The sequence below is a fragment of the Onychostoma macrolepis genome, chromosome 25, assembly GCF_012432095.1.
Source record: "Onychostoma macrolepis isolate SWU-2019 chromosome 25, ASM1243209v1, whole genome shotgun sequence".
NCBI lineage: Eukaryota > Metazoa > Chordata > Actinopteri > Cypriniformes > Cyprinidae > Onychostoma > Onychostoma macrolepis.
This window is the reverse complement of record NC_081179.1, coordinates 7,869,532-7,897,344: the sequence shown is the minus strand read 5'-3', so window position 1 is coordinate 7,897,344 and position 27,813 is coordinate 7,869,532. Positions and strand designations below refer to the sequence as shown.

Genomic DNA, 27,813 nt, shown 5'->3' with positions numbered 1-27,813 from the left:
TGCTCCAGCAGAGTTGGCGGTGTGCGGCTGCTGTAATGAACCCGCTAATGGCTAAATCTTCTCATCAGTCTAATTGCAGAAAGACAATACCCACTGATGGCGTGTGCAGATTAAACGTTCCCGCGTTCTCCAGCAAATTTCGTTAAGTGGGGGGAAAAAAAACACAGTGAGGGCAATTAGAAACAAGAAGGACGGAATTAAATGCACAACTGAATTAAACTCATGGTGGATTTGTGGAGTCACACCAATGAATAATCAGGCTTTCATAATTCATACTACAGAGATAAAAATGACCGCTTTAGGAATTCAGACCAAGCCTCTCGGCCACAATCGCATTATGTTATGTAGCCTGCTTGTACGCGTTGAGCGTCTTCCGAGAGCTGAGGATATGACTGCGGCCAATCAGAAGTGTCGTCACGTATTTATGATGCCCTCATTTTACTTGTTTGGGGTTATTTGTTTGCCAGCCGCCCACATTTTTATCTGTGTGCACCACATAACGCTTTGTCAGTAATCAAATTTCATTTCACACTCCAGTGCTACGGTCCAGGATAATTAGTCAGAAGAATTTTATGTCCCAGCTTGTAAAAAAAAAAAAAGGCAAATTCATTGTTTTTTTTTCCCCGGGTGGTGGGCAGCTGAAGACATCTTTGACTCTTGGAGGGTCTGAATCACTGCTCATTTCAGTCGAATTGGTCCGATAATTAGATTCATAAATGCCTATGACATATGTATCAACGAGGCTGGTTTCTGAAGTGGCTTTTCTCAGAGACCTGCAAATAAAGAGAGGATAAGATAACTTTTAATTATTTCTCTCCTGTCTTATTCACATAAAAACTGCAGTAGTAATTTCGTGTTCATTGCGAGAAGAAAAAACAGGGATTGAGTGATTAGATTTGTATTATTGTGCTTCCTCTCTCCTATCCATTTATTTCCCAGAATCCTCTCATTCTGAGACATTAAGGTTCATCTTCATAAAAACATTCTATTTTGTTCTAGTGAAGGATTTTGATTCATCTTGGACTCAAATCTTTGGATTCTGTTCAATAACTGATAAATGTATAGCAGCATCCAGTGTCTTTTTATCTATTATGAACAAGTCATTGTTTCTGAACATCTGTCGAGTCCGTCATGTTCCATATTTGATTTAAGATCATGGAAATGAATGAAAATACAGTTTTACTTAAAATACATTCAAAACGGTGATTCATTTCATAATTCACAGATTGTCAAACCTGTGAAAATGAGATCATGAAAATGAAAAAGAATGACTCATTCACTTAAAAGATCTTTTCACAAACATTTTGTTTTTTAATCAAAAATTATTCTTTCAAAAACATGTTTTGACCTTTTGTAATCAAAAACTGTCAAATCTGTGCCATATTTGATTTGACAACATGGAAATTGTAGTGGAAAACAAGAATCATCTGGTCTAAGACCCAATTAAATCTAATTTCATTAAAAACTCACCAAAAAGTTATGTTCTGTCACCAGTTACTTTATACCCTCTTTATGATGTTCTTTTTATCTGTAAAATGCAAAAGAAGTAAATCAGCGAATCATGACAAGATATGCAACTTACTCATGGAAATCAAATATGGCGCAGGTTACCAAGAACATCCCATATCACTGCTTTGGAATAAAACAGAACAAAGAAATGAACAAGATTTTATTTATTTGAAGAAATTGTTTAAAAACAACAATTCATTTCATAATCCAAATATCATGTCAAACCTGCAGCATATTTGATTTGAAATTAAGGAAACTAACAAGAATGTATGAGAAAACCCTGATTCATAATCACTAATGATTCAAACATGCACTATATTAGATTCAAAATCTGGGAAATTAATAATGAATAATTATTTGATGATGAATTAATTTACTTAAAATATTATTATTTGTTTAGAAAACTAAAATGAACAAGAATGACTCATTCTTTTAAATGATTTGTTCAAAAACCTGAATTCAACGCATAATCAAAAAATATTTCAAACATGCACATACTAGTTACAAAATCTTATAAACAAGAATGTTTCATTCAAATAAACATTTAAGGCAGGGGTCATCAAACTTGATCCTGGAGGGCCGGTGCCCTGCAGAGTTTAGCTCCAACTTGCCTCAACACACCTGCCTGGAAGTTTCAAGTATACCAAGTAAGACCTTGATTAGCTGCTTCAGGTGTGTTTGATTAGGGTTGGAGCTAAACTCTGCAGGAAACCGGCCCTCCAGGACCGAACTTGGTGACCCCTGCCTTAAATGATTATTTCAAAACACAGACACATTTTCAGAGCAAAAAAAAAGTTTAAATTATTCCATACTTGATATGAAATCACAAAAATGAACAAGAATGATTCAGTCACTTATAATATTTGATCAAAATACAAATTGTGTTTTCTAATACAAAATTATGTAAAACCTGTAGCATTTCTGATTTGAAATTAAGGCAATAACTAAGAATGATTCACTCAAAAACACAAACGGTTTTGTAGTCACTTGAAAGATTCATTCTGTAATCAAAAATTATTTCAAATCTTTGACTGATTTGATTTGAAATCACAAGAATGATTCAGTCATACACCACTAGCTGAGAGATTCCATCACCTCAGGCAATCACACAAGTAACTGTCTTCATTCTCTCACACACACACGCACACACACACACACACACACTCATCCTTCCTGTTTATTAGTACTGACAGTTCCAGCACATTGCTTAGGGTCGGCTCATTTTCAAGGTTTTACAAGGTATTTTCAACACTTATTCTTGGTTCGCTGGCTGAGCTGAACTCCAACTGTGCTCATGTCAAAGCCTCGGTTATAGCAGTCATGTTCTAGCCATTAGCGTAAAAAAAGCATCTTGAGAATACCAAGCTAACTATAAAGCTTAACTGTACCTTTCAAAACACTTTTCTGTTCATTCAAAGAGCTCTTTTGTAGGAGAGCCATCAGAAGATCAATAGGCTGTCCGAGAAGAACTGCAAAATCACGAAGAAAGAAGAAAGCTTCTCAACTTCTGGCCGTTTCATTGTCAGTTGTAATGTCATTCCCGCAGAGTACATTTTCTGTCTTATCTGTTTTTACTGTACTCACCTGTTTCTTTTTTGTTAGCATACGAAAGTTCTCTGTTTGCTTTTGATGTCTCACAGCCTTATAATTGTCAGGTGGTTTGACATGTTCCAGGTATAGAACATTTCAAAGACACTGTAATCGAGGTTCATTGGAAAATTGGGGTTATGTGATTCCAGCAATTCATAAATCACATTCTTTGTGGATTAATTAGTGACTCAGGGAGCATTAAAGTTAAAATTAAATTAGGATTTGCTTTTAGAAAGCAAACTATCCGGAGACAGCAAGAAAAGATAAACAGCTCCAGGAATCAGAAGGTATAAAATTGTTTTAGTAGCATTTTAGTAGTAGTAGTAGTAGTAGTAGTAGTATTTAGCTTACCAGGGGGACTGGCATATGAAGAAGGTTCACAAAGGCAGGTTTTCAAACATTCTGATGTTATGGACTAAAACTATTCTCATGAGAGATCCCTTCCCTAAGTGTAAATATTTTTAAAAATGTTATTACATAAAAAACAATAATATGGTAGAAAATAATAATAATTAAAAAAAAATCTAATATTTATACTGTGGAATATATATAACAGGTGGACAATATTATCTACTAAACATTTACTTTATCCTTTTATTTTATCAACTGTATTGTTATGCATGAATCTGAATAAAGACATTAAACCATATAGCTACCAACAGAAAAATTATTGTGTATTTAGAATTAAACAATAATAAATGTAAATGTGTATTTTAATAATAATAATAATTATTATTATTATTATTATTAGTTGTTGTTGTTGTTGTTGTAATTGTTATAATTATTATTATTATTAACTAATTTAAATAAATAAATGTGTAATTAACATTATTATTGTTATTATTACTATCATTATTATATTTAAATAAATAAAATTAATTACAAATTATTATTACTGTTATTGTTATTATTATTAATTAATTGCACATGTATTTTAATAATAACAATAATAATGTTATTTATTTATTTATTTATAATTTTTATTAATAATAAAACATAATAATAATAATTATTATTATTATTATTAACAAACGATAAATAAAAATTTAATTAATAATGACATTATTATTATGATTATCAATCTTCATCGTCGTCATCATCATCATCAATATTATTATTGTTATTATTAATTATACATGTATTTATTTATTTAGCACTGAATTTGTAATTAATAACATTATTATTAATTATAAATTTATACAAATAAGTAAATAAATAAATACTGCTTTTATTTATTTGTTTTTAAACATACATATAGAAAATATTTACTTTTTCATTCAACTGAAATATTTTCTACCCAAAGTTAAAAGTATTGTTAGATGTATAAATCCAAAGAAAAACTAAAAACTATATTGCTGTCAACAGAACAAAGTAATTGTGATTATTTATTTCCAAACAGTATTTAGAATGAAACCGTAATATATACAGTAAAAATATATAATATAAATAATAATTTTGATGTTTACTTTCACTGCTAATTTTGAGTGGTATGTACATTAAAACGCAGTGATATACAGTATGTTTACTGAACTTTACTGCTTTCTGAACACAGTCTGAGAGAACTCCAGACCCAGAGACGTAAGGCTACTTCAGTCACGCACTCTCCACTCCCCTCAGAAGAACCTTCCTCTCCCAGATCTCTGAGCGATGCACTTTGGCAGTTTTATTAAGTGGACTCTGATTAACAACACTTAGTGAACTGAAATGTATCACTGCATTAAAGGCGGGAACAGGCCTAAATGAGTTTATGGGATGTGTGTGCGTGAAGGATGGCTCGTTTTACTAGAGCAACAACAGAATCAGTCGAAGGCGTAGGTAGTTAACACCCAAAAGATCTTGTGATGGATTTTTCCTAAAGATCAGTGTGATAAATGACACTTTCCTGGGAAAGTACAAAGGAACATTAGCTTGATATTAATGTGTGGAGACGCACGGAGGACACTGACTGAAAGTACAAAGGAAGGAGTTTTAAAATATAAAACTAAGGTTCCTGTGTGATCTCCACCACAGCCTTTGTACTCGGGCACGTCAGCGGCCTATTTAGTCATAATAAAAAGTTTATTTTTGAGTGTGCAATGAGTTTAAAGAAGTTTAAAATGGAACAAGATGAGATTATAATGGCATGAAATGATATCACAATAGCCTATGCTTCAAACAGCCGGAAATGTCCTGAAATAACCCTAGAAAAACATTGAGATAAAATATTGGTAGGACACTCCATCAAATTTAGCGAAGTCACAGATTGACCCTTATCAGACTAATTCAATGACTTTATGATGTCATGATGAGTTAATTTTAAAAATATCTGCTGACCGACCACGTTTCCTTTTGCTGGATACATAATTTTCCACCCTGTTGAGTTTAGTTTGATTGGACGTTGTTTGTTATGTTATGCTAAATAGCTGAATGAATGCATATAATTGCATTCTTTACCAGCACAGAACACAATCTGCACAAGGCGACTGGCATTACATTCTGACTTGCCTTTTACTATCGTTGTAAAATGACAAAATACATTATAAAGTAACATGTCAGCAGCTAAATCCTGACTGGCCTGGTCCCTTTAAAGGGACACAAAATCTAAATGGATACAAGCAACTTTTCTGTTGTTATTCCACACTATTAGTCGGTGCATGTTACAGTATTTCAAATAAAAAAAAAGTCTATAATCTTTTAGCAAAATATAATGACTTGCTGTAATATAATAATAATAATATAATGAAGTGTTATTTTAGTAGTATTTTATATGTATACTGATGTAGCATATATTAATGTGAACTAGCTTTTATTTTTTATTTTCAGTTTTCATTTTAATTTTAGTTTCAGTAAATTTCTTATGAGCTTTTGAAAAATTTTCTTCGTTTTTTTGTATAATTAGTATTAATTAACTAAATAATATCATATACATATATACAGTCATGGCCAAAAATATCGGCACCCTTGGTAAATATGATCAAAGAAGGCTGTGAAAATTAATCTGCATTGTTAATCCTTTTGATTTTTGATTAAAAAAAAAAAATCACAAAAATCGAACCTTCCATTGGATAATAAGAATTTAAAATGGGGGAAATATCATTATGAAATAAATGTTTTTCTCTAATACACATTGGCCACAATTAACGGCACCCTTTTATTCAATATTTTTTGAAACCTCCATTTACCAGTTTAACAGCTCAAAATATTCTCCTCTAATGCCTGATGAGCTTAGAGAACACGTGACAAGAGATCAGAGACCATTCCTTCATCCAGAATCACTCCAGACCCTTTAGATTCACAACTCCATGTTGGTGCTTCTTCTCTTCAGTTCACCACTCATTTTCTACAGGGTTCAGATCAGAGGACTGGAATGGCCAGCAGAAGCTTGGTTTTGTGCTCAGTGACCCATTTTTGTGTTGTTTTTGAGGTTTGTGTTTGGATTATTGTACGGTTTGGAAGATCCAAACATGGCCCATTATAAGATTTCTAACAGAGTCAGTCACTTATTGTTTTTTTATCTGTTGGTATTTGATAGAATCCATGATGCCATGCGTCTAAACAAGATGTCCAGGACCTCCAGCAGAAATATAAGCCCACAACATCAAAAATACAGCAGTATATTTCATTGTACACATGAGGTACTTTTTATCCCTGTGTTTACCAAACCCATCTTGAGTGTTTGCTGCTAAAAAGCTCATTTTTTTAGTTTCATCTGACCATAGAAGCCAGTCCCATGTGAAGTTCCAGTCGTGTCTGATAACTGAATATGCTGGAGTTTGTTTTTGGATGAGCTAGGAGAATTTTTCTTGAAACCCTCCCAAACAACATGTGGTGATGTAGGTGCCGTTTGACAATTTTTTTTTTTTTTTTAACGTTTTTCTGACCCCGAGACTCAACTATTTTCTGCAATTCTCCAGCTGTGGTGCTTAGAGAGTCTTTAGCCACTCAAACTCTCCTTCTCACCGTGCATTAGGACGATATAGACACACGTCCTCTTCCAGACAGTTTCCTAACATTTTATGTTGATTGGAAATTCTCAAGTATTGCCCTGATGGTGGAAATGGGAATTTTCACTGCTCTAGCTCTTTTCTTAAAGCCACTTCACTAATTTGTGAAGCTCAATTATCTTTTGCTGCATATCAGAAATATATTCTTTGGTTTTTCTCATTGTGATGGATGATTAAGGGAATTTGGGCTTTGTTTTCCCTCCTATTTATATTTCTGTGAAACAGGAAGCCATGGCTGGATAATTTCATGTTCATAATCACCCTGGAGTGCTCAAAATTGTGAATATGAATATACTTCAGAGATATTTTACTCATGAGAATTTCTAGGGGTGCCAATAATTGTGTCCAACGTGTATTTGAGAAAAAAAAAAACATTTATTTCATAATGATATTTCCCCCATTTTAAATTCTTATTATCCAATGAAAGATTAGATTTTTGTGATTTTTTTAAAATAAAAGATCAAAAGAATTAATGCAGATTAATTTTCACAGCCTTCTTTGATCATATTTACCAAGGGTGCCGATATTTTTGGCCATGACTTGTATGTGTGTGTGTGTGTGTGTGTGTGTTTATTTATTTTAGTATTAGTTTTAGCCATTTTAGTACTTATTTTATTAAGTTGCTAGTAGCCAAGGCATAATTTTCCTTTTTTTTTTTTTTTTTTTTTACTTTGTCATATAATATTACATTTTCAGATGAGATCACAAGTCCTTCGGGGTTTGTTTGTTTGTTTATTTCTTTCTTTACTTTTTTTGCATTTAGCAGGCACTTTTATCCAAAGTGATGTTATGATATATATACATATATATATATATAAAAGGGGTGTCACGTTAACGCATGCTTTTATTTAAAAAAATTTAAGGCGTTAATATTTTTTTAACGCAAATGAATCGCTTGATAAGGTTGGACCCCAACTTCTTCCCATCATCACAGCGCGGAATGTCATCTATCATTGTGTGATGAGGGTACAGCACCAGTGTTGCCAGGGTAACGGCACAAGTGGGCTATTTTGAAAACACAGTTGCGGGAAAAAAATTACAGAGCCGTGGGCTGCGGTCAAAGTGTATATAGACAAATAAAAATTAATATAGATCCTTTTACTAATGTGTATTATCCTTGAAATGTATACCTGGCAACTTAAGAATGGAGAGGCGGTTGTAACATCACAAACAACGTGAGTTTCAGCAGAGCACATGTTAAAGAGATAGTTCACCCAAAAATGAAAATTCTGTCATCATTTACTCACCCTCAAGTAGTTCCAAACCTGTATGAATGTATTTGTTCTGCCGAACACAGAGGAAGATATTCTGAAGAATGTGGGAAACAGAGCAGTTCTGGGGCACCTTTGACTTCCATAGTATTTTTTTTCCTACTGTGGAAGTCAATGGTGCCCCAAAACAGCCTGGTTACAAACTTTCTTCAAAATATCTTCCTTTTTGTTTGGCAGAACAAAGGCATTCATACAGGTTTGGAACTACTTGAGGGTGAGTAAATGATGACAGAATTTTTCATTTTTGGGTGAACTATCCATTTAAGGTTTTTACACAGCAGAAATAAACATGACAATAGCCACTATAGATTATATAAGATAATAAACACACGATTACGATAGATATGGTCTGTATGTGATTTTCTTGAGATTGAATGCGTACATCTGAAATGATAATTTGTGCAGCGATATAAAAGGCTATAAATAGCATATTTTAACAACAGTAAATGACCAAATTCCACATGTGATCGTAAAAGGAAGTTATTACAAACACTCGATGGTGGTTTGAAGTGAGTTCTAAGTAAAAGTGTACTATTAATCTCATAAATTGTCTTATGTAGCATGATGCTAATGTTAGCTCTAATGCAGCTGCAGAACAGGTCCAATTCTTCTTCATAATGCATTTTGTCATAATACTTAAGGTCGCAAGAAAATGTTTTGTTGTATTTATTTAGAAATACTTTTGATAATAGTTGGGTAAATGTATCCTGGGATTGAAGTGACGTGGCTTGGTAAACGTTTTATTGCCAGTTTAAAGGCTGATAATGGCTGAATAAAATAATAATGATAAAAGAATAATAAGGATTATGTCTCATACCTGGTGGAAGTGTGAAAGGTTCTGTTTCCTTAAACTAGTTTCATATTTATTTTTCAACACATTTACAGGTAAATCCTAGTATTTAAAATTTGCGATTAATCATGATTAATCACAGCCCATGACTGTGATTAACGCTATTAAATCTTTTAATCGATTGACAGCACTATACAGTGGGTACGGAAAGTATTCAGACCCACTTAAATTTTTCACTCTTTGTTATATTTCAGCCATTTGCTAAAATCATTCAAGTTTTGTACACTGTATATATGTGTGTGTGTGTGTATGTGTGTGTGTGTATATATGTGTGTGTGTGTGTGTGCGCGCACGCAATTATGAATATTGTGATTTATTTTACTTTTTTTTTCTAAGAGCCCCAGAAACATTGTCTCCATTGGCCAAAACCAGCTCAAAGTCACAGGAAGTGAGTAGCTGACATTGACAGTGGTTTAAAATGACTCTTTAAAGCCCCAGAACTATTGAAGATAACCATCTTCTCATATTCTCCTTACAGTAAATGCCTTCGCTTGAAAACTGAACATTTGCTCTATGATTTGGAGATTAAAAATTAATTTCATTCAAATACCACGTAAGCTTGGGATGACATCTTCGGTGAAGAAAAAAAAGGGATCCGCTTGGCCGTCTCGCTGATGGGGATCGGTGTTTGGCAGAGGCCTGGTAACTGATGAGACTGCTGCTTTCCAGAAGTTGTCTGGTGCTGTCACAACCAGCTTCAGCTCCTCACGTCATGTTTCATGTCGGGTCTGATGGCGTTACAGGCTCTGATAAACATATGGTGTCACATGACATGCCAGAAAACAGAATGTAAATTGCTCATTGGCAGAGCAGCCACAGCAGGGGTTGCAGAAACACAAGCATTTTAGACGCCGCTGAAGTATCACATGGATAATACTTAAAGGGTAAATACATGCCTTTCAAACTAAAGTTTAACGAGAAGTTCAAGTAATACAGAACCTGGTGTATTACATAAAAAGCTACCTTTCTTTATCACTTTTTTTACTTTTAAAGAAGCCAATTAAATGCAAGTTGGGCTAATGTTTTGCGTGAACTTACAAATGCAAGGTAGCAAAATCGTTGGTCCACACCCTAGCTCCGCCCCTGTTCACAGCCAATCAGAATCCTCCTTTAACGAGATCAAGCATTTAAAGCGGCAGACAACAAAACTGCAGCAAGCTTATAATAAACAATGTTATCAGCTATTGGTGTGGACGCTAATATAGTCATCATTAGAATTATCGTTCTTGATATGAACGGGCCTTAAATGTCATGTTTTTGTACAATATCATTGTATGAATCTTGCATTAATTATTACAAGTTGTCATGCAGTGATATCTCTTTAAAATTGCAGATGAAAATGTTTGGGGTTCTGCTTGTCAGTGATAATGTTGATACAAAAATGTCACTAAACCTTTGCATTAGCTTTATGTGCATATAACACAAAACAAAGAAATATATATAGATTAAGGGATATAGGATTTTTAGTCAGAAGACAAAACGTGAGTATAAATTAAAAAAAAAAAAAAAAGTAATGAAAGTGTGCTGAATCTTAAAGTTTGCACTGCTGCAGTTTTTACATACACCAACTTGCGAAAATCGATATCACTGTTCATTCCAATTTGAATCTCATAATTGGTGAACTTTGAACTTCACATGTTCAGTGTGCTTTACCGTACCTGTGATGTAGGGCTTCTCCTCTAACCACATTAAGTGAACCACATCAAAAGCAAAATTATGTGGTGAAAAAACATTTTCACTTCAAATAATAGTTTTGGTAAGGATGTGTCCTGATGGCTCTGGACGTTCTAGGAAAACAGAGCACTTTGTTGAGGCATAGTATGTGCTGAATATAAACAACACTTGAAAGAATTCATCTCAAAAACAAACCTATCTAGGGTGAAAAAGAGAGGAGCCCCTCCATAACAGCTGTTAAGCCACCATTTCTCACATTTTCAGCAACGGTTCCGGGCTGAGATTGCAGTCATTTCTCACAGTCTATAAAACACACACACACACACACACACACACAAACTCAAAGGCATGAGCTAAAACGGAGAGCCACATGTGCGGCACACGCTGTGCCCAGTCCTTGTTCTCTTTGACAGAAAGGTCTTTTCCAGGTCGGACGTCCATGCATGCCCGCTTCAAAGCGCTGGGTGCAAAGGGGACACCTGGTGCTCCTGACGCCCTGCCAAACGTCCCCAAATGAGGGGGCTCAGCTGTTACAATGTCATGGGATTGTTTCTACCAAGCCCGCTGCTCTGCCCACACGCTGAAATGAACACGCACACTCATGCTCAAACAATTCATAATTCTCTTACAGGTACATCACTGCAGCGAGAGATGATTGATGGGTGGAGCTGAACTCGATGCCCGGGAAACTCAAAGTCAATGGTCCATGAGTAGTTTTTGCTGGACTGGACTGAGAATCTGTATTTCAAAATAAAATAAAATAAAATGTATTAAATTAAAATATTATTAAATATATAAATGCCAATTTAATTATGTATTTATTGATTGATTGATTGTTGCTGGTGTAGTTTTTAGTTAGTTTTAATTATATATTATTTATCCATTAATTTAATAATTATTATATTATTTTGAATTTTATAATTTAAGAAGTTTTCATAATTAGTTCCCTTGGAGCAACTGATTGGGAATCTTGTTCCATTTTTTCACTTAATCCGGTTGAAGTACACTGGGAAAAAAACAAAAATAAAAATGGTGTAAACAATCTTGGTGTAACGAGGCTGACGAGACGCGAGACATGCGGATCCAAGTGCAAGCTTTTATTTACAGGCATGGTCATAAATACAGGCATGGTCATAAATACAGGCACGGTCGAAACAATGGCAAACAGGTATGGCAGGGACAAGACAGAGTAAACCTAGGGCAAGCGTGGGTCGATGATCGGTGAACAGTATCCAATGGGCAAGGCAGAGAGATAATCCAGGGAACACGGGCTAGAATCCAATAGGGGTGCAAACAGTGTCCAAACGGCAAGGCAAGGGTTAATCCAGCAGAAGACCTCCCCGGAGGAGCAGACAGAGCAGGAGCCCACCAGTGCGGAGCAGACCGGGCAAGAAGACCTCCACGGAGGCGCAGACAGAGCAGGAGCCCACCACGACGGATCAGGAACCCACGACAGAGATTGGGACCTAGGGAAAACTGAGACACAAGGAGGAGAAAGAACATGCACAGACACAAGGACAGAGGTGGGGAACATGTGAAGTCTATGAATATCTTCCCTGGTGGAAACTGAGCGGGCAAGCAGTCCATAACTAAAAACATTGATGGGAAGGGGACAGACAAACTGTTCATCAATGATTTCTTTGGCAGTGACAGACAGTTCACAATCAGCCACCATGGCTGGCTCAGAATGGGGCGAGAGTTCAGAGATGGCCTCCCCAGTTCAGAGCAGGACAAATGTTCAAAAGCGGCCTCCGTGGCCGTGACAGGACGAGAGTTCAGGGAAAGCCCTTTTGGCTGCGACAGGACAGGCAGAGAGTTCACAGACGGCCTCCATAGCCGCGACAGGACAGGACAGGACAGGACAAGACGAGAGTTCAGGGACAGCCCTTCTGGCTGTGACAGGACAGGACGAGGATATGCAAACGGCCTCCATAGCTGTGACCGGACAGGATGAGAGTTCAGGGACAGCCCTTCTGGCTGCGACAGGACAAGGATTCGCAGACGGCCTCCGTAGCCGTGACAGGGCAAGACAAGAGTTCATTGACGGCCTCCATAACCGTGACAGGACAGAACGAGAGTTCAGGGACAGCTCTTCTGGCTGTGACAGGACCGGACGAGGATTCGTGAGCGACCATTGCTGGAAAAGCTGCTGGATCCTCGTGTGGCCGAGTATTCTGTAATGAGGCTGACAAGACGTGAGACGGGCGGATCCAAGTGCAAGCTTTTATTTACAGGCATGGTCATAAATACAGGCATGGTCATAAATACAGGCACGGTCGAAACAATGGCAAACAGGTATGGCAGGGACAAGACAGAGTAAACCTAGGGCAAGCGTGGGTCGATGATCGGTGAACAGTATCCAATGGGCAAGGCAGAGAGATAATCCAGGGAACACGGGCTAGAATCCAATAGGGGTGCAAACAGTGTCCAAACGGCAAGGCAAGGGTTAATCCAGCAGAAGACCTCCCGGAGGAGCAGACAGAGCAGGAGCCCACCAGTGCGGAGCAGACTGGCAAGAAGACCTCCACGGAGGCGCAGACAGAGCAGGAGCCCACCACGACGGATCAGGAACCCACGACAGAGATTGGGACCTAGGGAAAACTGAGACACAAGGAGGAGAAAGAACATGCACAGACACAAGGACAGAGGTGGGGAACATGTGAAGTCTATGAATATCTTCCCTGGTGGAAACTGAGCGGGCAAGCAGTCCATAACTAAAAACATTGATGGGAAGGGGACAGACAAACTGTTCATCAATGATTTCTTTGGCAGTGACAGACAGTTCACAATCAGCCACCATGGCTGGCTCAGAATGGGGCGAGAGTTCAGAGATGGCCTCCCCAGTTCAGAGCAGGACAAATGTTCAAAAGCGGCCTCCGTGGCCGTGACAGGACGAGAGTTCAGGGAAAGCCCTTTTGGCTGCGACAGGACAGGCAGAGAGTTCACAGACGGCCTCCATAGCCGCGACAGGACAGGACAGGACAGGACAAGACGAGAGTTCAGGGACAGCCCTTCTGGCTGTGACAGGACAGGACGAGGATATGCAAACGGCCTCCATAGCTGTGACCGGACAGGATGAGAGTTCAGGGACAGCCCTTCTGGCTGCGACAGGACAAGGATTCGCAGACGGCCTCCGTAGCCGTGACAGGGCAAGACAAGAGTTCATTGACGGCCTCCATAACCGTGACAGGACAGAACGAGAGTTCAGGGACAGCTCTTCTGGCTGTGACAGGACCGGACGAGGATTCGTAGACGACCATTGCTGGAAAAGCTGCTGGATCCTCGTGTGGCCGAGTATTCTGTAATGAGGCTGACAAGACGTGAGACGTGCGGATCCAAGTGCAAGCTTTTATTTACAGGCATGGTCATAAATACAGGCAGGGTCGAAACAATGGCAAACAGGTATGGCAGGGACAAGACAAAGAGTAAACCTAGGGCAAGCGTGGGTCGACGATCGGTGAACAGTATCCAATGGGCAAGGCAGAGAGATAATCCAGGGAACACGGGCTAGAAACAAACATGGGAGAACAGGCAAGACTAAGACAACAAAGTGGGCTCCGTAGTAGCTATCGCTAGGAGAGGGATAAGTGCATACAATACTCGGCAGTAAGGGAAAGAAAGTCCAAGGTTTAAATAAGGCATGTAATCAGTGTGTGCGTAGGATCAGGTGTGCGTGTGATTAGTGCAATCAGCCGTGTGTGCAATCAGTGCAATGAATGATGGGAAATGGAGTCCAGTGTCATGGAGTCAATGTGGTGAGCGAGTGACCTCTGGTGGAGGGTGAATGGAAGTTCACAGACCGGATTCGTGACACTTGGTAAAGTTGGTAAAATGTTGGTATATTTCACAATTAATTACAAAAAAAGCAAGTAACACATTGATTTAAACATGAAATTTTAAAGTAGAAAGACTACAATAGTATTTTCTTAAATGTTGCCAAATGTCATAATTAATGAAAAAATAGCCAGTAACTGAAACAGCATTTCCTTGTAAAATATACTCCAAAAACATATTTAAAAACAAAAAAACAAAAAAAATTATATATATATATATATATATATATATATATATATATATATATATATATATATATATATATATATATATATATATATATATATATATATATATATATATATATACTCTTTAAGTTGTAAATAAAACCGTGTATATGTGAACACAACAGTCGCACTCTTGAAAAAATATCAATTGCACCACATCACTATTCATTCTCTGATGGAAATTACATTTTAAAATTTGTAACAAAATAACTCCTTTTAATTAGCTAAGTCTTATTTCATAGCATTTTATGCATCTAAAGAGAAATACATAAATCATCTTTTTTTTATATGATTGCATAATTACATAATGTGAAATAATTACTGCTTGATTGGAAATGACTCTCAAAAATATACTGTTCTCGAGTGATATTCACCTTGATGTTTTTTTTCTTCACGCATCATATACCTCATATTTCATCTCAAGCTCTTCAGTGATGCCGCTGTCTCCTTGGTAAACAAATAAATGATGAAATCATGTTAAAAAGTTTCACAGAAAACACCCATCTTGAAATTAGGAAAAAGAAATTTAAACCCAGAATATATAAATGGAGAGTTTGAGAGTTATTATGCTGCTTAACAACCACAAACCACACCAAAATATTAACATGTTTACAATAAAGTTCTTTGTTAACATTAAAGCAACTGCTAATAATAAAAAATAAAAAAAACTGCAATTCAGATTAATAAAGAGCAATGCTCTTGGTAACTTCTATATGCATCCATTTTTAATTGTTAAAAGTGTCACTGATTCTAAAGTATTCTATGTTTCATGAATAAAAATGAATTAACAATGAACAAAGGTTCACGGTTAATAAACATTAGCCTAGCAAAATAAATTCTATAAAAGTTATTTAATATTAGTTCATGATACATGAAGCTTTAAATTGTGTGTTAAACTTTATTATAGAGTGTAACCAGTGAACTACACAAAAATGGTAAGATTTGTGAATTTTTTTTTTTTTTTTTTTTTTTAAGAAGTCTCTTATGCTCACCAAAGCTGCATTTATTCAATAAAAATACAGTAAAATTGTTTAATATTGTGAAAAAATTACAATTTATATTTTAAAACTCAATTTATTTGTGTGATGCAAAGCTGAATTTTCACCATCGTTACTCGTTCTAATATGAAATCATTCTAATATGCTGATTTGCTACTCAAACCAATCAATCAATCAATCAATCAATCAATCAATCGTATTATTATCAATGCTGAAAACAAACCCAAAAAATCTGTCTACAATCTTTTGGTGCTGTATATGACTTGTTAGAAGTACTGTTTATTCAGATTATTGTTAATAATAATAGCTATAGCTCATCCGCTGTCAGATACACATATCTAAAGCTGTTTCACTTCTTAGTTTCTTTCGAGCTGTATTAAACTTCAAAGCTTCAAAGGACAAGGTCACTTTGAAAGTTTTCCGAACTGAATGTTTACCTCTCTGTACGAGCAACATACGATGTCTTTGTTTTATGACCGCGAAGCCCAAACTCCAGAATCTCCTTATCGTTCCTCTTCCAGGATGGCTAACGTCCTGGAGCTTCAAAAGCAAGTGAACGTGCCGTGCGCTAATCGCAAACTCTCAGAAAGCCAGTCAGAGAAGGACAAATATCAACAAGTCCTCAAGCAGGTTCTTCCCTCCCGCTCATTAGCCAGATAGATGGGAGATAGCGTCTGCGGAGAGAGACAGAAGCTGAGGAAGAGATGGATAATTCTCTTTCCAAACAAACAACCACACATCCTTGACTTTTAATTAAAAACGCCATCGCAATTAGACATGGTGGTTTAAAGGAAAAAAGCAAAAATAGAAAAAAGTTCAAGCTCAGAGTTACAAAGCAGATCAGGCAGTGCTCCAGTAGAATAAAGCTTTACACCTTTCCCAATATGAATCTTTCCACTCTTTTTTTCCAATTTTTATAAGTGCAAATCCGCTTATATGTTTCTCAGAAACATACGAGTTGGAGCCGAGGATATATAGAGTCAGACGAAGAGGAGAGAAACCTCAAAGTCACTCTTCTGATAGCGAAGGACAATCAGAGATTGGGGTCAGAGGTAAAAGAGGGGAGTGTTGTGCTCACCACAAATGACATCAATTAATCACCGGTTAATGGGGGCTCCTCTCATTTATCTGTCTGTTCAATAGCATTTCATTAAGAAGCAAAAATGCATAAATGAATGTGTGGTTATTTGACCCTCATAAGGTGTCTGGAGTCACAGGGAAACAACATTTCTATCTGGCCTTTTCACAGAAGCTTATTAAAGCCCCGCGCCACCATAATGAACGGTAATTTTTTTACGCCTGCTTCTCCAGCTGCAGAATTACACTATATTATCTGCTCTCGTAATCTAAAACATAAAGTTGACTCATATGCAGATGATTAAACTACAAGAATGCTTTGGAAATATTGCGACATGTATATTTGTTTTGCACCGTTTCATACGAGATGATCATTAAACGCACCACCTTATTGCGTGACATACAGTATTTTAATTAAGTACAGCACACTATAAACATGTAATTTCATACATGAGAGTTTTTTCACTGTGGGCACTTTTATGTGTTTTATTCAAACTTTTTATTGACTTTTTATTTCTTTTCATCATATGAAAGTTCTGTCTTGGAAACTTTTAACCATTTATTTGCTGAAGATAGGTGGAGAGAAATCAAGGTAAATATCAATGTTTTTATTGCCCATCACTTCTAATCAAGCTATAATTAGGTGCACTTATGCAAAAAATGTTAAAATATTTTGTAGTTATGTGCATTTAGGACACACACATTGCTAGCTTTCAAATTAGACTTTTGAAAAATGGTGATTTGATTTGTAATGGAAATGACATTTATGACAGTTAAAGGACAAGAATGCATAAAATACAGAATTCCTCTGTGATGCATGTGTAGTGGACAAATTAAATTAGAAAGTGTCAAAAGTGTTTAATTTGTGAAAGTTTAAGAAAAACATTTCACCCGCGTCTCACGTCTTTCGTGGCGACTCACGCATGATGTAATGCAAAATACGCCGCTTAAGTTAAAAAAAATTCAACTCATCGCGAAACCATATATTTTTGCCTTATTCTAGAGTCTGTGTCTCATGTTTTTTAAAGCAAAAAAAGGCATTATGTGTGAATGGCTGCTTATAAAGTATGTAATGTTTCTAAATCAATGAAATACATAATTGTGGAGATTATGAGATTGGTGTACCAACACAGACAAAAAAAAGAAAAAATAGGACTCAAGCAAGTTCAGTGATTTTTGCATTTTTCTCACTGCAAACTCACTGCCCCTCCACCCGAGGTAATTGGTTTTCAGGAGTGGCGGCCATGTGGAGATGAAAAACAATCCGTAAAACTCTTAACAGATGCTGTAATTACCTGAGCTGCGAACGAATGCTTCAGCACACTATGCTCCTTTACTTTCTTCCCTTCTTTGTGCCTTTGAGGCGTACTATTGTCTCATAAGGTAGCGGACAATAGCAATGTCCTGCCAACTTCTCAAACTCTCGACCCTGTGGGCTTTCTCAAGGAGTGTAAACTTCAGTCTCGAGTCTATTTGGCTTGATATTTGGTCTGACTCACAGTCTTTCAGCAAGGAGAAAACAAAGTATTTTTGACCTACATATATTTTTCAGAGCAGATTAAAACAAATGGTTTAAAAAAAAAAAAAAAAAAACATTTAATTTGAAACTATAATTAATTGTAAAACTTGTACACCATTCTTGACCACATTTTTTTAATTGAATAATATTTATTCAATTTATTCTTATATTTAATTTAATACTTTTTTTTTTGTCCTCCTAGGCTGCATTTTTCCTTTAAGCTCTGGTTAATTTTCTGATCCTCAAGTATACAGCTCATTTTTTAATAATTATTTGAAGTAAGTTATAATCAAAAGAAATAGTGTTTTAGAGGGATTGAAACCTCAGTGAAAAAATAAATAAATAGCTTGAACTAACATAAACATGTTTACAGTTTGCAATCATTTCTTCAGTGTGAAGTAGTTTAAATGAATTTCAGCCTTTCAATCAGTGCCTTAAAATCAGCAGGGAAAATAAACATGTATTATGTATTTATATGCTTTTTAAACTGCCTTTTAATTTTTTTTTTTTTTTCTGTCTTGCAAAATCCTCTGTTTATTAAACTGCGCAGAAAACCACACAAGATGCACAAGACGCCAAATGAATTTATACAAAAACATGAACAATTCAAATGACTTTGACCTTGAGGTCAGTCTACGGTATTTAAACTTACAGAAAACTGCTGTCATGTAAAATATTCTGCTAGCGCACTGAAACATTTTATTTTAGATCTGTTGTGATACTTCCCCCAAAAAAGCTCCAATTTATTTACTTTTCATTTGTGAGAAACTTCACGCAATACAATCTCATCGGCTCATGCAAAAGATCTGTGTGCACCAGTGATTACACTCCAATGGCTGGCTGGCAATATGGATTTGAACACTCCGAGTAATTTTTCAGTGTTTTCTCTCTCATGCTTTGCAAGACCCAGTTATTAAAACAATGATTTTTGGTTCACTTCACTGTGCCTGATGAGATGCAATTTTTTTTTTTTTTTCAATCTAATCCCTTCGCTGAGGTTTTTTGTTTTTTTTTCCTCCAAGAACAAAATTGCTTTTCATGAACTTTTACTTATGAAACATGCCATCATTTTTATTTATTTACTAATTTATTAAAATGCTAAATGGACCTAGGCGATACAGCTACACTGTAAAAAGTGAAAGTTGACTTGACTTAAAAAAAAATTGAGGAAACCCGTTGCCTTAAAATTATTAAGTACATAGTAATTTAAAAAAGTTAAGTGAACTTGACAATTCAGTTAACTTATTTTTTTAATTATCATTTACTTAAAAATGTTAAGGCAACGGATTTCAATTTTTTAAGTTAAGTCAACATCACTTTTACAGTGTATATATATATATATATATATATATATATATATATAACGAAAATAACCATCATTTTTTTGTTCGGTAAAATATTGTAGCACAAATATTGTTAACATCTTTAATGCTGGGAATTAATGTGAATGCTGGGAAATGACCATGGCATAAACGGGATAATCAATGGCTAGCTGTGCATTAAACGATTTGAATGCACTTCGCCTCCACGTCGTGCATTCAAATCGTTTAATGCACAGTTAACCGTTGATTATCCCTTACATATATATATCTCAATACATCTCAATAAATTAGAATTTCACAAAAAAGTAAATTTTTTCTTGTAAGTTATTTCAAAAGTGAAACTTTCATATATTTTTGATTCATTGCATGTAAAGTAAAACATTTCAAAAGTTGTTTTGTTTTAATTTTGATGATTATAGCTTACAGCTCATGAAAGTCAAAAATCAGTATCTCAAAATATTAGAATATTTACATTTGAGCTTCAATTAATGACCATCCTTACAGTATAAATTCCGGGTATCTCTTGTTCTTTGAAACCACAATAATGGAGAAGACTGCTGACTTGGCAATGGTCCAGAAGACGAACATTGACGCCCTCCACAAAGAGGGTAAGTCACAGAGGGTCATTACTGAAAGGTGTGGCTGTTTACAGAGTGCTGTATCAAAGCATATTTAATGCAAAGTTGACTGGAAGGAAGAATTTGGGTAGGAAAAGATGCACAAGCAACAGGGATGACCACAAGCTTGAGAATACTGTCAAGCAAAGCTGATTCAAACGCTTGTGAAAGCTTCACAAGGAGTGGACTGAAGCTGGAGTCAGTGCATCAAGAGTCACCACGCTCAGACGTCTTCAGGAAAAGGGCTACCAAGCCACTTCTGAACCAGAGACAATGTCAGAAGCATCTTACCTGGGCTGTGGAGAAAATGAACTGGACTGTTGCTCAGTGGTCCAAAGTCCTCTTTTCAGATGAAAGTAAATTTTGCAGTTCATTCGGAAATCAAGGTCCCAGAGTCTGAAGGATGACTGGAGAGGCACAGAATCCATGTTGCTTGAAGTCCGGTGTGATGTTTCCACAGTCAACGCAGCCATCTACCAGGAAATTTTTAGAGCACTTCATGCTTCCTTCTGCTGGCTAGCTTTATGGAGATGCTGATTTCATTTTCCAGCAGGACTTGGCACCTGCCCACACTGCCAAAGGTACCAAAAGCTGGTTCAATGACCATGGTGGTACTGTGCTTGATTGGCCAGCAAACTCGCCTGACCTGAACCCCATAGAGAATCTATGGGGTATTGTCAAGAGGAAGATGAGAGACACCAGACCCAACAATGCAGATGACCTGAAGGCTGCTATCAAAGAAACCCGGGCTTCCATACCACCTCAGCAGTGCCACAAACTGATCACCTCCATGCCACGCCGAATTGAGGCAGTAATTAAAGCAAAAGGAGCCCCTACCAAGTATTGAGTACATATACAGTAAATGAACATACTTTCCAGAAGGCCAACAATTCACTAAAAAAAATTTTTATTTTATTTATTGGTCTTATGAAGTATTCTAATTTGTTGAGATAGTGAATTGGTGGGTTTTTGTTAAATGTGAGCCAAAATTATCACAATTAAAAGAACCAAAGACTTAAACTACTTCAGTCTGTGTGCACTGAATTTATTTAATACACAAGTTTCACAATTTGAGTTGAATTACTGAAATAAATGAACTTTTCCACGACATTCTAATTTATTGAGATGCACCTGTATATTCTTACTAAAACATTTTAATATGTAAAAATGACATTTTGAACTGACTCACGGAAATGAAACGAATTTAAGTTTGCAACTGAAATTTCAAATTAGAGACACTTTTAATACAATGTATTTAACACTCTAAATTATATTAATTGCAAAATCACTGTGAATATATCATATTTCCCAGACCTAGTAGCTAATTTGAGTAGTTAATCAACTAACTTGAGTAGTTAATCAATAGTTGAGGTGATTTTTAAAATAAATATCAATTAATCATCTACAAATAAGACTGAGGAGAATAAGAAAACCCCAAAACAAATAGCAGTATGATAAAAGTGGCATTATAATAGATTATAGCATTTTATTTCTAGCTCCAATTTCAAAAAGAGACAGTTCACTGCCTGTTCCTCGAGCGGCCTGGCGTGTGGAAGCATATCAGCCGTGCCATCAAAAATCGGAGCTTCCCTCCAGCTCTATTTCCTTTCATTGAGCTTCCAAGAGGGTGACAGAAATTTAACGCAGCGAAATCAGCCCTCTAGAGAAAAGAGATGGGAGTCGGAGAGGGGAGAAGTCTGCCTTTTCAGTGATAGAACAGGGTCTCTGCAGTGTCATTATTTCCATTTCTCTGAAGCGGCGCTTTGTCAGGATGCGGCTACGTCCTGTCCTACACCCACTGCCATCCCTGACACCTGCCTCTGATGGACTGCAACTCTCTGCACTGATCTGTCTTCCTGCGATTTTGATTAGTTCAGATAAGATAAGCTGGACCGACTGGCTATTTCAGTCCTCCACATTTTGTTCTTTCTCACATTTGATAGTAAGACGCTCACTGATCTCACTGCCTTCAAGTTCTCCTGAGACGTTTGACAGATTAGAAGCAGTAATTTTGACTTGACGTGATGTGCATTCAATAAAACAGATGGTGGATAAGTATTTAACACTCTGATGTATGATGACACTTTAGTATACAGCAATTATTCACCACCAAGTATGATAACCTTTGAGCCCTACCCATAACTTTTCCTAATTTGTGAGTAGCTTTGGATAAAAGCATCTCTTAAATCAATTAATCGAAATGTAATTGTATACAACTGTCCTTTTTTTAAGGTTTGGGTGCTAAGATTGTTTAATGTTTTTGAAAGAAGTCACTTTATTTAATAAAAAAAAAAAAAAAAAAGAGTAATAATGTGAAATTATTACAATTTTAAAATATCTTTTTTTCTGTTGTAATACATTTTAAAATGTAACGTGTTCCTTTGGCAAAGCTGACATAATGAAAAATATTTTAATGTAAATCATAATTAAAATATAAATTAAAATATTGTTTTTTTGTTATAAAACCCTGCTAACTAAATAGTAAATTCATCGATTTTCTTCATCAACATTACACAAAAAAAAAGTACTAACTGTAGAGTCAACATTTACAATAACTTAATTAACTTATTTATGACCGCTCGGGGTAATTTTTTTCTCTGTTTTCTTTCTCATGCTTTGAACGACTCTGAAATTAAAACAATGGTTTTTGGTTCACTTCACTGTGCCTGATGAGATATGATTTTTCTTTTTCATTTGCATTTAATCATTTAGCAGATGCTTTTATCCAAAGCGACTTACAAATGAGGGAATTCACAAGCAATTTATCATCAGAAGCCAAGAATATTTATAAAGCAGAAGCTAGAGCAGAAATTGTACCTCGTTGTGATGGACCGCCAGACTCTACCTCGATGTCCAAGACGAGAGGCAATGTAGACCTTATGTGATCCAGCAGATGTCCTGAACGCCAACGTCAAAGCTTTGAATTTGAATCAGCTACAGGCTTCTGTGTGAATTAAAATATAAGGAGAAATTAGAAGGAAAAAGTTAAACAGTTCTTTAGAGTTAAATGACTAGGTTTAAAGAAATAATTCCCCGAAAAATTAAAAAGTAGCATTACATCACTTGCTCACTAATGGATCCACTGCAGTGAATGGGTGCCGTCAGACTGAGAGTCCAAAAAGCTGATTAATACATCACAATAATCCACAAGCAATCCACACCACTCCAGTCCATCAATTAACATCTTGTGAAGTGAAAATATACGTGTTTGTAAGAAACAAATCCATAATATCCCTATTACAGGCCCAGCGCCAGGACGCACGACTTGGGGGAGGGGGTGGTTTTATATTTCTTGAGGGGGCCAAATCGAGGGGGGGGGGGGTTGGTTTCAAGTAAACGCACAAATTGCATTATTTGGGTAACACTTTACAATAATTCACTAACACTTAAATTAAACAGAAAAGCAAACAGGTGCATGATTTGGCATGGCAGCCTATAGAAATAATTAATAACCGTTTCCTTACCTGTTTGGACCAGGCTTGGTTGCAGAATCACATCACTCTGTGCTTCTGAAATTATTATCTTGATCTATAGGCTATAGTGTAGTAGTTAGCTATCTCTGTGTCGTATGTGGTCGCTTGTCAAGCATGAAAAACAAGTTTTATTTAAATTCTGAATATATTATCGTATACGGCATACAAAGAGCGCTCCCTTTAAATTGGCCTTCTTAAGGGCCTGCCCTGCCCTATTATCTATCCATAACATTGCTTTTTCTAGTGGAAAGGTCATATTGTCTGAATCAGAAGAGAAATATACACAGATCAAGCACTGTTTACAAGTGAAAACAGTCCAAAAACAAATATGTAGGTGTATTGATCGCAGTTGGCGGATCGCAGACTAAGTAAGTGCATTACCACCACCTTTCTCTCAAATGGACCATTGAGACTGCTAATTGAGATTGTAGATAGTGTGTCCATTTGAGAGATAGGTGGCGGTAATGCACTTATAAGTCTGCGATCCGCCATAAAGCAAGAAGAAGACGACGACGTGTCACGCACCAGCTGTTTGTGTGAACACACTCAGGACAGTTGGACCGGGAGGCGGATCAGAGGTAAAAAACGATATAAATACTGTTCAGTTTCTTGCACAAACCGATGGTTACGTGTCTAAAGACCTCAATGTATCGTCAGGGTTTAATTTGGTTTTGTCTGCGCTTTTTGTTTTTTTTCTCTCAAAGCCGTGGGTACCATTGACTGCCATTATATGACTGACAGACTGCAACGGTTTGAGTTAAAAATCTTTCTTCGTGTTCTACTGAAGAAACAACGTCACCTACATCTTGGATGCCCTTGGGGTATGCAGATAAACATCAAATTTTCATTTGATGGACTGGAGTCATGTGGATTACTTGTGGATTACTGTGATGTTTTTATCAACTGTTTGGACTCTCATTCTGGTGGCACCCATTCACTGCAAATGATCCATTGGTGAGCAAATGATGTAATGCTAAATTTCACCAGATCTGGTTCAATGAAGAAGCAAACTCATCTACATCTTGCATGGCCTGAGGGTTCGAAAATGTTCATTTTTTGGTGAACTACTCATTTAAAACAACTAAATAAGTTTTATTATCTGGTTAGTTTAATAAGTATTCCTCATCAACAGTTCACAAGTGCTTACAAACGTAACTTGCAGCTTTTTTTGTGAGACTTGTAAAATGTTTTCATATGTATTTCAGTAGTAAAACTACAGAAACGCATCTACTTGTGTATTCAGAAGTCATACGTATTTGAGTAAAACTGGTCAGCAACACAAAGTGAAACCCTGCACACAGAAATCGGCATTTTTTATCAGTTTTGATACGTTTGAGCAACCCCAATTTCTTTGATATACTCCAGGGCCAAAGTAACTTCTAATCACTCCAAGTAATTACATGCAAAGTTCCATTCCAAAACTATTGATGGACCCAAAGCAGACCACGAGAGCTTTTAAAAGATGATCGATGGCATGCAATAGGAACTTAATAGAAATGTATAAGGTTTCTCAGGAGAGGATAATCAACTGAATACACTAGCCAGCCTGTCTGAGGACCCCATTACACAGTAATTGCTGCTAACTAATGACCAATATGTATATGGTGGCCACTGAATCCTGTTTAAAAAAAGAAAGCTATCACTAGTGGGATTTGCAAAACAGGTTCTGAGAGGAAAAAAGGAGACGTCTGCCTCAAGGTCACACCGAAGTCACCGTTGGAGGCTTCAAAAAGAACATCCCTCACTCGCCCTCAATTGAGGTGCTAATAATATTCACAAAAATGACAAAAACACCCACTGAGAACAAAGGATGTTCCCCTCCGCTGTCTTCTCTCTCCCCTCTCTGTTCCCTTGCATTACTCTCCCATGCGCTTTCTCCGTCCTTCACTCCGGCACACAGGGCCTCCAGGCCTGCGCCGGGAAGTTCGGGAAGAGAAGTCGACAAAAGTGAAGAGGAATAATGACAAGAAAGAAGTTCTTTATAAATAGGGTTGACAATCAAGTCAAAATGTAATCAAATCTGTTACATAACTGCAGTGAATTGCTTATTTCAGTTAGGAATGCACTGATATTAAAATTATGGCTGCTAATTACTTTAAAGTTATGGCTGATAAATGGCAGATAATATTTTTATTTTATTTATTTTTTTAAATTATTAATCATTAGCTAAATTGTTTTAAGTGAATTTCAGCAACACATCATAATATTGTACAGTAAGGAAAATGGATATTTATGATATCATGAATATCTATTTACCAGTGTTATTAAATTATGTGAAAGTTTGTATTAAATAATTTTAAAGACACACTTAAAGTGTAGGCAACTGCTGCAAAAACAGAGAGATATACAGTATAAATAATTTTTATATTAAATATTGTATAGTTTATAAAATATTATATATGTATTATAATATATGCTTAAATATTATATATAAAGCTTTATAAAATATGATATCTATCTATCTATCTATCTATCTATCTATCAAAGACGTGTATAATTAAAATACATTATTGTGGCTGATTTAGCCACTGAATTATTCAATTCAATTAAAAAAAAAAAAAAAAAAAAATTATATATATATATATATATAAATGTTTAAAAAAGGGAATGGCTGAATTATAATAAATTGCATTTGAAATTAAATTACTTTTCATTTCATTTAAAATGAAATGACTCAATCTTTAAAAATTCAATTTAGATTTAGCCACTGAACTATTAATTAAATCAAATGGCTAAATGTTAAAAAGTGGAATGCAGCTAAATTATATCAATTCACACTTAATATTAGATTACATTTCATTTAAAATTAAATGAGTAAATGCTAAAAAAAAAGTAAATGCTAAATTAACAACACTGAATTAACATGTTAAACTGACAGCCCTATTTAGAGCACCACAAACAAAACAAATAAAAAACCGATGCAAACACAAAGCACTAATTAATGTGTTTGAGCATTTGTTTGGTTTTGAAGTGCCAAAATGTGCTGAGGTTCCACTTTCAGCAAAAAGCTACTGTGTCCTACATAGGCCTACACCTGCTCCTTTTGAAACCCATCCCATTGGCCCTCAGGGGACAGGACTATTTTGTGATTGGCTGCAGGAGGTGATGAGTGACATGATGGGAGAACCACTCAGGTCTCAGCCTCAGGTGCTGATTGACAAGAGCTCAGGAAAACCACAAGGATGGTGCGGGGAATTCTCAGTTGGTGTGTTTTTTAAAGTAATCACACATCCTTCAGGCTTTTACTCAACTCCACCTCTCTCTCTCTCTCTCTCTCTCTCTCTCTCTCTCTCTCCAACCCTCTTTCATTCTACAGTCAGATTGATTTCCACCACAATAGAAGAGTACAGGAGTGACAAAATGGGCAAAATGCATTTTCCAATTTGTAAATTAAAAACAGCGGATGTCCACGGGGGCCGAGAAGACGCTATTTTCATTCAGATCTAATGAAAAATACATTCTACCCTGAGCTACTAAGTAAATATGTAGAAAAGCATGACATCTCTCTCTCTCGCTCGCTCTCTCTCTCTCTCTCTCTCTCGCTCTCACTCTCTCTCTCTCTCTCTCTCTCTCAGCATTCTGACAAAGATATAATCTTCAGGCTTCAGTCTAACAGGGAACGGCGCTGATGTGCTGCATTACTTTATCTATCTATTATTGCAGTATAAAAGCAGCATAAGTGGCCCATATGATCTGTGCATTATATTCTTATATTCTTCTGAAGCCACATGATAGTTTTGTGTGACAAAAAGACTATAATTCTGGTGTCAAAAACTATCAAAAGCTTAATTATTTTACAGATTTGAAAACAGCATGATGACCAGGTTTGATGTCACAGGATCGACAACAGTTCGATGCAAGCAAACAAT

At 36.1% G+C, this 27,813-nt stretch overlaps 2 long non-coding RNA genes across 4 annotated transcripts in view; both read right to left on the bottom strand.

The window, feature by feature from the left end:
- Positions 1–654: 654 nt before the first annotated feature.
- LOC131534883 (uncharacterized) lies at positions 655–10,980 on the bottom strand. The gene is made up of 5 exons (XR_009269453.1): positions 10,862–10,980; positions 10,242–10,311; positions 9,754–9,949; positions 1,471–1,528; positions 655–773 (listed from the first exon to the last, which is right to left on the bottom strand). It is a non-coding gene; the product is annotated as an uncharacterized LOC131534883 (long non-coding RNA).
- Positions 10,981–11,102: 122 nt separating this feature from the next.
- Positions 11,103–27,813, bottom strand: part of LOC131534881 (uncharacterized) — a 31,099-nt gene continuing 14,388 nt past the window's right edge. For 2 of the 3 annotated variants that reach the window (XR_009269448.1, XR_009269450.1), the window contains exons 2-4: positions 23,289–23,415; positions 16,374–16,610; positions 11,103–11,615 (exon numbers count right to left, since the gene is read on the bottom strand). This is a non-coding gene — a long non-coding RNA (uncharacterized LOC131534881). Of the gene's footprint in view, positions 11,616–16,373; positions 16,611–23,288; positions 23,416–25,742; positions 25,847–27,813 lie in introns of those variants that run through there. The other variant, XR_009269449.1, reaches the window with a different exon arrangement.